This window comes from Ruditapes philippinarum, unplaced genomic scaffold (genome assembly GCF_026571515.1).
Source record: "Ruditapes philippinarum isolate M1 unplaced genomic scaffold, ASM2657151v2 ctg4868_1_1_1_1, whole genome shotgun sequence".
Classification (NCBI taxonomy): Eukaryota; Metazoa; Mollusca; class Bivalvia; order Venerida; family Veneridae; genus Ruditapes; species Ruditapes philippinarum.
The window spans coordinates 27,920-40,374 of NW_026858410.1; positions in this window are offsets into that span (position 1 = coordinate 27,920).

A 12,455-nucleotide genomic window follows, 5' to 3' on the forward strand; every position below is an offset into this window, starting at 1 on the left:
TGACACAACCGCATCCAAGCAATGTCTAAAACAAGCACCATAGCCAAGATTGATGACAACTGAGTCAAACATGTGACCTATAGTGTGTTATAAAGATTTTTCCATATTTGGGCAATGTGACCTAATTTTTGACCGGACACGACCCATATTGAAACTTGACCTAGAAATCATTAAAACAACCTTCCTGACCAATTTCCAGGAAATTTGGATCAAAACTGCAGCCACTAGAGTGTTAAAAAGATTTTTCTATTTTTAGCTCCTGTGACCTAGTTTTTGACCGGACATGACCAATCTTAGCACTTGACCCAGAAATCATCAAAACAACCTTCCTGACAAATTTCCAGAATATTTGAATCAAAACTGCAGCCACTAGAGTGTAAACAAGCTTTTCTATTTTTAGCTCCTGTGACCTAGTTTTTGACCTGAGATGACCCATCTTCGAACTTGACCAAGAAATCATCAAAACAACTTTCCTGACAAATTTCCAGAATATTTGAATCAATACTGCAGCCACTAGAGTGTTCACAAGCTTTTTCTATTTTTAGCTCCTGTGACCTAGTTTTTGAACAAAGATAACCCATCTTCGAACTTGACCTAGAAATCATCAAAACAACCTTCCTGACAAATTTCCAGAATATTTGGATGAAAACTGCAGCCACTAGAGTGTTAACAAGTTTTTTTCTATTTTTAGCTCCTGTGACATAGTTTTTGACCGGACATGACCCATCTTCAAACTTGATCTAGAATTTATCAAAACAACCTTCCTGACAAATTTCCAGAATATTTGAATTAATACTGCAGCCACTAGAGTGTTTACAAGCTTTTTTTATTTTTAGCTCATGTGACCTAGTTTTTGACCGGACATGACCCATCTTCAAACTTGACCTAGCTATCATCAAAACAACTTTCCTGACAAATTTCAAGAATATTTAGATGAAAACTGCAGCCACTAGAGTGTTAACAAGCTTTTTCTATTTTTAGCTCCTGTGACCTAGTTTTTGACCGGAGATGATCCATCTTCGAACTTGACCTAGATATCATCAAAACAACCTTCCTGACAAATTTCAAGAATATTTGGATGAAAACTGCAGCCACTAGAGTGTTAACAAGCTTTTTCTATTTTTAGCTCATGTGACCTAGTTATTGACCGGACATGACCCATCTTCGAACTTGACCTAGAAATCACCAAAACAACTTTCCTGACAAATTTCCAGAATATTAAGATGAAAACTGCAGCCACTAGACTGTTAACAAGCTTTTTCTATTTTTAGCTCCTGTGACCTAGTTTTTGACCGGATATGACCCATCTTCGAACTTGTCCTAGATATCATTACAACAACCTTCCTGACAAATGTTCAGAATATTTGAATGAAAACTGCAGCCTCTAGAATTTTAACAAGCTTTTTCTATTTTTAGCTCCTGTGACCTAGTTTTTGACCCGAGATAACCCATCTTCGAACTCGACCTGTATTTTATTGAGACAAACATTCTGACAAAGTTTGATGATGATCCAATCAAAACTGTGACTGCTAGACTGTTAACAACCAAATTGTAAGAGTGTTAACAAGCTTTTTCTATTTTTAGCTCCTGTGATCTAGTTTTTGACCGGATATGACCCATCTTCGAACTTGACCTAGATATTATTAAAACAACCTTCCTGACAAATTTCCAGAATATTTGGATGAAAACTGCAGCCTCTAGAGTGTTAACAAGCTTTTTCTATTTTTAGCTCCTGTGACCTAGTTTTTGACCGGACATGACCCATCTTCAAACTTGATCTAGAATTCATCAAAACAACCTTCCTGACAAATTTCCAGAATATTTAAATTAATACTGCAGCCACTAGAGTGTTTACAAGCTTTTTTTTATTTTTAGCTCATGTGACCTAGTTTTTGACCGGACATGACCCATCTTCAAACTTGACCTAGCTATCATCAAAACAACTTTCCTGACAAATTTCCAGAATATTTAGATGAAAACTGCAGCCACTATAGTGTTAACAAGCTTTTTCTATTTTTAGCTCCTGTGACCTAGTTTTTGACCGGAGATTATCCATCTTCGAACTTGACCTAGATATCATCAAAACAACCTTCCTGACAAATTTCAAGAATATTTGGATGAAAACTGCAGCCACTAGAGTGTTAACAAGCTTTTTCTATTTTTAGCTCCTGTGACCTAGTTATTGACCGGACATGACCCATCTTCGAACTTGACCTAGAAATCACCAAAACAACTTTCCTGACAAATTTCCAGAATATTAAGATGAAAACTGCAGCCACTAGACTGTTAACAAGCTTTTTCTATTTTTAGCTCCTGTGACCTAGTTTTTGACCGGATATGACCCATCTTCGAACTTGTCCTAGATATCATTACCACAACCTTCCTGACAAATTTCCAGAATATTTGAATGAAAACTGCAGCCTCTAGAATTTTAACAAGCTTTTTCTATTTTTAGCTCCTGTGACCTAGTTTTTGACCCGAGATAACCCATCTTCGAACTCGATCTGTATTTGATTGAGACAAACATTCTGACAAAGTTTGATGATCATCCAATCAAAACTGTGACTGCTAGACTGTTAACAACCAAATTGTAAGAGTGTTAACAAGCTTTTTCTATTTTTTGCTCCTGTGACCTAGTTTTTGACCGGATATGACCCATCTTCGAACTTGACCTAGATATCATAAAAAACAACCTTCCTGACAAATTTCCAGAATATTTGGATGAAAACTGCAGCCTCTAGAGTGTTAACAAGCTTTTTCTATTTTTAGCTCCTGTGACCTAGTTTTTGACCCGAGATAACCCATCTTCGAACTCGATCTGTATTTCATTCAGACAAACATTCTGACAAAGTTTGATGATGATCCGATTAAAACTGTGACTGCTAGACTGTTAACAACCCAATTGTTGACGACGCACGACGACGGACGCCGGACATAGCCCCATCATTATACCTCACCTTGACCACTTTGTGGTCAAGTGAGCTAAAAATAAGAAGTGCAGAGCAGCTGTTTATTTGCATTGCACTTCTTATCAATAAGATATATCATCCAATGAAGTTTCAAGTCCACAGCTTTTATAATTTATGAGAAATGGCTTGGACAAAAATAAAGTATGAAAATTAATAAAGGTAACAACTCAAAAATAAGAAATGCAGAGTACCGGTTCTTGTACACTGCACTTTTTCTTAATGAGGATTACATGTATCATTCCATGAAGTTTCAAGTCCATAGCCTTTATATTTTCGGAGAAATGGCCTGGACAAAAATAAAGTATGAAAATTAACAAAGGGCAATAACTCAAAAAATAAGAAATGCAGAGTACTGGTTCTTGTGCAATGCACTTCTTCTTAATGAGATCTATCACCCTATGAAGTTTCAAGTCCATGGCTTTTATACATTAGGAGAAATGGCCCGGACAAAAATAAAGTATGAAAATTAACAAAGGGCAATAACTCAATTAAGAAGTGCAGAGTACCAGTTCTTGTGCACTGCAATTCCGCTTAATGAGATCTACCATCCTATGAAGTTTCAAGTCCATAGCTTTCATAGTTGAAGAGAAATGGCCCGGACAAAATTAAAGTATGAAAATTAACAAAGGGCAATAACTCAAAAATTAAGAAGACCAGACTACTTGTTCTTGTTCTTGAAAGAAGCATGCATACCAAGTTTGAAGTCAATCAGACTTATAGTGACTGAGTTATGCTCCGGACAAGCTTTAGGGGACGCCAACGCCGACAACGACGCCAACAATAGCAAAAGTAACCCCTATATGTCGCCTTTTCAAGGCAACACAATAAAAAGATAGTACAAAATGTATGTACCAATTGGAGGGCCATGATGGCCCTGAAAGTGCTCACCTGCATATAAAAATTCTGAATGACAAGGGAGAAGTAATATTGTAAACTATAAACAAAAGCAGATATAAACAAGAGGGCCATGATGGCCCTGAGGTCGCTCACCTGTATATAGGCCCCCTACCCCCCCCCCCAACGTTGCAGGGCCAATTTTAACCCAAGGGCTTTTATTTGCACAAACTTGGTAGACATCCATAAGATGATGTTTCATGCTAAACATCTAAGCTCTAGCTCATTGGGCTTTTTAAAAGAAGATATATAGTTAAAAACAATGACACCCCTGGGGCCGGGCCAGTTTTGACCCCAGGGCTTTTATTTGAACAAACTTTGTAGACACTAACTAGAAGATGTTTCATGCTTAATATCTAAACTCTAGCTATTTGGGTTTTTTCAAAGAAGATTTCAAGTTTTTGCTATACACATATAAGGAAAAGCAATGATCCCCGGGGCGGGACCAATTTTGACCCCAGGGCTTTTATTTGAACAAACTTTGTAGACACTCACTAAAGATGTTTCATGCTTAATATCTTAACTCTAGCTATTTGGGTTTTTTCAAAGAAGATTTTTTAAGTTTTTGCTATACACTTATAAGGAAAAACAATGACCCCCTGGGGCGGGGCCAATTTTGACCCAAGGCTTTTATTTGAACAAACTTGGTAGACACCTATTAGAACATGTTTGATGCTAAATATCTTAGCCATAGCTCTTTGAGTTCTTTAAAAGAATATTTTTTTAAGTTTTTACTATATGCATATAGGGAAAATCAATGACCCCCGGGGCAGGGCCAATTTTGACCCGAGGGCTTTTATTTAAACAAACTTGGTAGACACTTATTAGAACATGTTTCATACTAAATATCTTACCTTTAACTCTTTGGGTTCTTTAAAAGAAGATTTTTTAAGTTTTTTCTATATGCATATAGGGAAAATCAATGACCTCCTGGGGCGGGGCCAATTTTGACCCCAGGGTTTTTATTTGAACAAACTTGGTAGACACCTATTAGAACATGTTTGATGCTAAATATCTTAGCCATAGCATTTTGAGTTCTTTAAAAGAAGATTTTTTAAAGTTTTTACTATATGCATATAGGGAAAATCAATGACCCCCCGGGGCGGGGCCAATTTTGAACCTAGGGCTTTTATTTGAACAAACTTGGTAGACACTCACTGGAAGATGTTTCATGCCAAATATCTAAGCGGTAGCTCTTATGGTTTTTTAAAAGAAGATATTTAAAGTTTTTTCTTTCGGTTGCCATGGCAACCAGAATTCTGCATGGAATTAAATTCTTTGAACAATTTTTAAAGGTGACCACCAAAGGAACATTCCTGTGAAGTTTGGATGAAATTGGCTTAGTGGTTTATGAGGAGATGTCGTTTAAAGTAAAAGTTTACGGACGGACGACGGACGGACGGACACCGGACGAAAAGCGATCACAAAAGCTCACCCTGTCACTTTGCTAAAAATAAATCTTAAATTGACATCACAAAGTTCATACTTGTATCTGAAATAGTGCAAAAACATCATTTTTTTAATATATACATATAAAGAAAATCAATGCCTTCCCCCCCACCCCCGGGACAAATTGACCCCAGGGCCTTTATAACAAACTTGGAAGGCACTCACTAAAAATGTTTCATGCTAAATATCAAAATATTAAAGCTCTAGCTCTTTGGGTTTTAGAAAAGAGGATTTTTACTATACACATATAAGGAAAATTAGTGAGCCCCGTGGTAGGGCTAATTTTAACCACAGGGCATTCACTTAAACTATGTAGATCCCCATTAGTAAATGATTCAAGCTAAATATCTAAGATTTAGCCCTTTTGGGTTTTTTAATAGAAGATGTTTTTAGGTTTCTCCCATATACATAAATAAAAAGGGAAATCAATAACCCTCTGTGGCTGGGCCAATTATGAACCCAGGGCTAATATTTGAACAAATAGGTATACACTCTCTAGAAGATGTATCATGCTCAATATCTAAGCTCAAAACTTATATGTAAGCTCTAGCTTTTTGGGTTTTCTAAAAGAAGATTTTATACAGTTTTTTTTTCCCAACATTTTGGCTTTAGGGGCTATTTTCTTTGTTATTTTCTTTTTTTCTTAATGGGCTACTAGCACCTAAACCCTTTGATCACGGAATGAACCTATTGTTCTATTTTGTTCTCTTTACTGTTATATAGCCCCTAAACCCAAAATGTTCGTCCTGACAGACAGTCGGATAGACGGACGGACAAGGGTAAATCTAAATGCCCGCCACTAGAGTTGGGGCACAAAAATGTATTACTTGTATATTCATTATATTAGCAAAACCTCATATTGTACGTACACATGTGCTTGATTGAATAAACATGTCCGTCCGTCTGTCTTAATATTCGTAATATTATCCGAAGACTGACGGAAAGGGCTTGAAATATTTAATTGACGCCGAAATATTGGCTAAGGCTAAAACGCAGACGCTTATGCAGACAATCATAGGATATATAGTAAAACGCAGTGTTTTCACAAAACGCAGACAATATAGAACAAGAAGGTGTATATAACACCCTTCAAAGCTGATTAGATTTGAGTTTTTTTAAGATCAAAATTTTATAGGTATCAATATTAAAATGATAAATAAGAATTTTAAACAAGAGGGCCATGATGACCCTGAGTCGATCACCAGAAACAACAGTTTTTCAGTGTTATTTTTCAAAGAACCTGCTGAAAGACCAGTCCATCTCAACTTTTACTTGCCCTTCTAATTATTGAAATATTTTGCCCTAATATTTTGGAGGCTTTGTTAGAAATATCTATGTTGCAAGTGTGTTCCCATGAGACAATGTAGAATAAAATAATGCAGAATAAACAGGTCTAGGATTTCATGATATTTACGGACAGTCTGTAAAATTTTGGACAAGCCATAATTTTACAGATTTTTGTATCTGTAAATTTGCTGACATTAAGTAAGAAAATATTAGAAGTTGCATTAAAATTCAAAACCACAGATTATGAAGCCGGGACATCGAATAAACTTTTTTTATTGCTAAGAGTGTACCCGCCGCTCCAGCAACTTAATACATGTATTCAGTACAGCAGGATTACTTCTTAGTAAATCATGAACAAGTTTATCTAGTAAGGTAGTAGAAAGAATTATATTTCTAAACAAAGATGCATTCAACGTTACCGAAGAAGATTGAACTGTTAATAAGTATGAAAGCTCATGAACAATTATGGCTGAATTAACTTAATAGCACTCTACCTAGCATAACCATAACCACATCCTTTATCGATTATTTAGATTACATGAACATAGTGTGATGTAATTAAATAAACACCAGTTTTGTAGTCAAAAGATAAATGCTTGTTTAATAAAATAGTTCGCAAATAACGTCCATAGCAATTGGCAGCGTTAGCCGAACATTTTGAGCATTTTGAGAGAACCATCCTATGACCATTTATGTAAAGTTTCATCGAAATCGACCAAGTAGTTACGGAGGAGATACTGTTTAACGATTTTCTTTTTATTTATTTTACCCCTGGTAACCTTTCGTTATAGCAGACTGGAGTTTTTTTTAGCAATTTCGTTATAAACTATCCACGGACTTTTCCTGTAAAGTTCGTAAAAGATTATAGAAAATAATGAGATATGTGTTTTAAAGGTGTTTTTAAGTTCTGCATACTGATACTAAGGGCTGGACTTGAAATTTTTAAGTCACAAATAATAGCCAATTATAACATTGAAAAATGTGTTGCAAAACAAACGGTCAGGTATGAAAATTTTGAAAAGTCATGGCAACAATTTGAAAGTCTGGTTCTTCCAGTTGAATCCCAATAGAGAATATTATATCCATGTACTATACTTGAAAGGTTTTTATGAAATTTCTATTTTACATAACTATATACAAAGCAAAAAAAAAAAGAAGAAAAAAAACAACAGTTTTCTGAACTCTCACCCACTACCATTATAATGTGGTCTTCCACCGCCTTATTTACATCCTTTTTGATCTCATTTTCAATTGTTTTTATTTATCATTTTTCTTTTAGAAGGAAACTCTAGTAGTTTACAACAGGGCACCGTTTCACTAACATTGCGTAAGTTTTTCGTAAGTATTTTCGTAACTTTACGCTTTCGTTTAAACTTACGCGTATCGTAAGTGTGTTTCACGAAACGTTCGTAAGTTTTTTCTTAAACTTACGTTAAAATAGTGCGTAACTCTTCAAAGAAGGTTTAAGAATAAGTCAATAAGGGGGCGATTTGGTTATATTTAATGATCGCAAAACATTTTAAAAAAGGCTAAACTAAGCATCAGCTACGGACACTCAGGAATGTTGCTGCGCAAGTCGTATTTAAAGACGGCCATCCACCTCACAGGGGTTTCTCTCGATTATTAATAAATACAATTATAGCGTAGAAAGGAAAACCCTATATATCATTAATCATGAAAGATATTTAAAGGGTTTTTGTTTATTTTGAGAGGTGAAAACACTGTAATGCAAGTGAATCTTGTGGATTTTTTTTTCTGATTTTTATATGAAATATTTAGCTTATTCACGTTACTCATATATTTAAAAAATACTTTTGTGTCTATTTATTTATTTTATTTATTTATTTATTTATTTTATGCCTATCAAGTAAAGAAAGCTCTTTGATTTTTAAAGATTTTACGCTAAAACATACGTAAAAAAAATGAAACAAAAACGCCACATGCAAACAAAACATATTCACGACTTTATTTTAGTGAAGTAATGGTATCCAGTGGTATCTGAATATTTGCAATAAAAACAATTGCAAAAGATAATTTTACATTTGCAAATCATACTACTTAATGAACATAGAGGATATTCAAGTTTCTACTATTAAAACAGGATTTATTTTCATGGAGTGGTATGAAAATAAATATTTCATGAGTGACGTTAGCCACGAGTGATACAAAATGTATATGATATTTTTCATACCGCAATATGAAAATAAATCCTTATTTATAGAAAGAACTTGAATTTTCTGTTTATGATATACATTTTTCTCTTTTCTGACATCGCATTTAAAAAGGCTGTTCCTTAAATTGATTATATTGGCTGACTTAAGCCCAGCAAGACACCTGTGAAAATATGGAAAATATGTTTCACTGCAGTGAAAAAACGAAAAATATGCTTCACATCAGTGAAAATATGGAAAATGAGAATACGCATTTTATTTCATCAATATTTCTCAATATTTCATTGAAAAGTATAAAATGAAAAACTTAACTGAGTCTCAGTCAATATTATATGTCATTTATAAAATATTCAACAAATACCTTCAAAAGCTCGTCAAGTTGAAATAATAATAAACACTTAATAACTGATTTATAATACTTTGGGTCGAAGTCAACCACGATTAAGGGCGTATAAGATACCAATATATTCGAGAAAGAGATAGCAATTAAAAGACTTTAAGCTGATAGGACGACTTCCATATTCGTATGTTTTTATCCCTCGCCGAAAATTTTCGGCGGAGGATATAGTAATAGTCTCCGTCCGTCCGTCCGTCCGTCCGTCCGACCTTCCGTCCCTCCGTCCGTCCGTCCTTCCGTCCGAAATTTTTGTCCGGAGCATATCTCTAAAAGTATTTGAGTTATCAACTTGAAACTTCATAGGTGGATAGACCTCATTGAGGAGGAGTGCAGTGCACAAGAATGATAACTCTACCTTGCATGATTTTTGAGTTATTGCCCTTTGTTATTTTTCAATATTGATTTTTGTCCAGAGCATAACTCCAAAAGCCTATGAGATATTAACATGAAACTTCATAGGTGCATAGATCTCACTCAGGAGGTGTGCAGTGCACAAGAATGATAACTCTTCCTTTCATAATTTTTTGAGTTATTGCCCTTTGTTATTTTTCATACCTAATTTTTCACCTGAGTGGAGCATAACTCAAAAAGTGTTTGAGATATCAACATGAAATGTCATAGAAGGATAGATCTTATTGAGGAGAAATGTTGTGCGCAAGAATGATAACTCTTCCCTATACAATTTTTGAGTTATTGCCCTTTGTTGTTTTTTTCATGCTATTTTGTCCAGAGCTTATCTGAAAAAGTATTTGAGGTATCATCTTGAAACTTCATAGGTGGATGGATCTCATTGAGGAGGAATGCAGTGCTAAAAGAATGATAACTCTGCCCTGCATTATTTTTGAGTTATTGCCCTTTGTTATTTTTCAAAATTAATTTTTGTTCCAGAGCATAACTCAAAAAGCCTTTGAGATATCAAAATGAAACTTCACAGGTGCATAGATCTCACTCAGGAGGTGTGCACTGCACAAGAATGATAACTGTACCTTTTATAATTTTTGAGTTATTGCCCTTTGTTATTTTTCATACTTAATTTTTCAATTCAATTTTTTTCTCAAAAAGTATTTGAGGTATCAACTTGAAACTTCATAGGTGGATAGATTTTACTGAGGAGGGATGCAGCACACAAGGATGATAACCTACCCTGCATTATTTTTCAGTTATTGCCCTTTGGTATTTTCAGCCATCAGTATTCACATAGGTTTCAAATCTGTAATCACTATAGCCATCAGTTTTCATTACCAAAAGACCTCTTAAAATGGAATTATTCTGCTCTACTACATATACATTCTTCCAATGAGCAAACACATTCGGCGGGGGATGGCCATGTTGACATGGCTCTTGTTTTTACTAAATTTAATTTTCAATTAGTCCGTAAAGCCACATTATCCTTTCCTCACTTAGACTTTACTTTTCTAGAGCCGCTTTCACCATTAAAATATATTTCCAATCACATCCGTTTCTAAAATTCGAGCTTTCCTGCGCCGTCATTATTCATAGATGATGTCAGTCTTACTTACGTTAGTTTTAAGTCAACAAATTTTAAGCGTAACTTTACGTAAAAACTTACGAAATTAAATCTTACGCAAATTTTTAGAAAAACGCCTTTACGTAAAAAATCAGACGTAAGTTAAAACTTACGCAAATCTTAGACGTAAGTACGTTAGTAAAACGCTGCCCAGAAACCTTTAATATATATCTATTTTTTTTATGAATCAATTCATACATAAAGCTTTCTGTCCACATTTGTATTTATATTCTGATACATGTAATTTGTGTATCATTTATGTACATAAATTTGTATACACACATTTTGTAATAAGTGTTATAAGTATGACTATGGTCTTTGACTATGAAAAGTGTACAATTCCCCTGTCTAGGTTAGACCTGAAGTATTTAAAGCAGTGAAAAAAATAATTTTAAGAACTCACATGATGAAAGAACTTGTTCATATTAACATTCAAAAGTTTTTTTCTTTTTAGCAATTAGGCATTACCATTATATTTCATCTGAAACATAAATATAAGTGGTTTAAGGGAGACAACTCCTAAGCATACTAGAAAGATTGTTTACTTACTCACTACCACAGGTACTTGAAGCAGACTGTCTTCGGTGCTCTATATGGGCAATATACTGCGATAAGACTGTAGTATATAGCAAATATAGAGCATTGGAGATAGTTTGTTTCCGGTACATGTGCTCAATACAATTAAAATTGCTTTATTATATTTAGTTGCAGTTTTTGTCTGTGAACTAGTTATACATTTAGTATTGAATATATATACTAAATATGTGAAGTATGTACAATCAAAATAATACAGCATACAAAACATGGCAGTTAGCTTTGGCTAGAGAATGTTTTTTAAGATTTGTGAAACATATTTTTTTAAACATAAAAACCCCCATCTTTAAACACTCTATAAATCTTCCCCCATGGAAAATTCCTTTTTCTTTCAACATTATATATGGTATGAATATGTATGTTTTTCTTTATAGTCCTGTTGTTATGTTGAAAACACAATTATCGTATAACATAACTTTATATGTTCCTATATTGGGATAGATGTTTGATATTGTAAGTGGAAGTGGTGGATGGTTCCCCGATCCCACTTTCCACATGGACGGGGAAAATAAATGAGCAACTATGTTGCTGAAATTAAAAAAAAAATATATATATAAAGCAGGATGGGATTCAACATCTTCAGCCCATTTAAGTACACCTTATTACACAGGAACAAAACACTACAATAACAATACCCTCTTAATTATATACTCTTAATTTCAGTGTCCGTTATTATAAACAATGCTTTCCACGTGATCTGACATCTTCCTTATTCTATTTACATTAAAGTGCTCATTCCTAGTATTATATATCAGCCGCAACATGTTACAATAGATAAGGAAACATACTTAGACTTGAAATAACATCGAAAAGGATATAATATTATATGATAACTGTTTACTTGTTTTGAGTAAGTATGCCTCAAAGGGTTTCCTGATGCAAGGTGTCATCTGAATACATGAAATTAAGTTTGTCATCTCATAATTTTCCTTCAAATTGCCTCTTTAGCGTACTTCATATAATTTAGAAATACATTACTGAGTTGGTTTTTGTCATGATTTCAAGGTTACCACCTTTTCTTTTATATTTACATCATGAGTCATAACTGTCCATATCTTTAAACTGCTAAATACCGTCAAAGTTGCGGTGAAGAATTTTGATATTCTTGTGCAGTAATTTTATTTTAATCAAGAAATATGCTTTCAAGAACAAGATACACATAACAT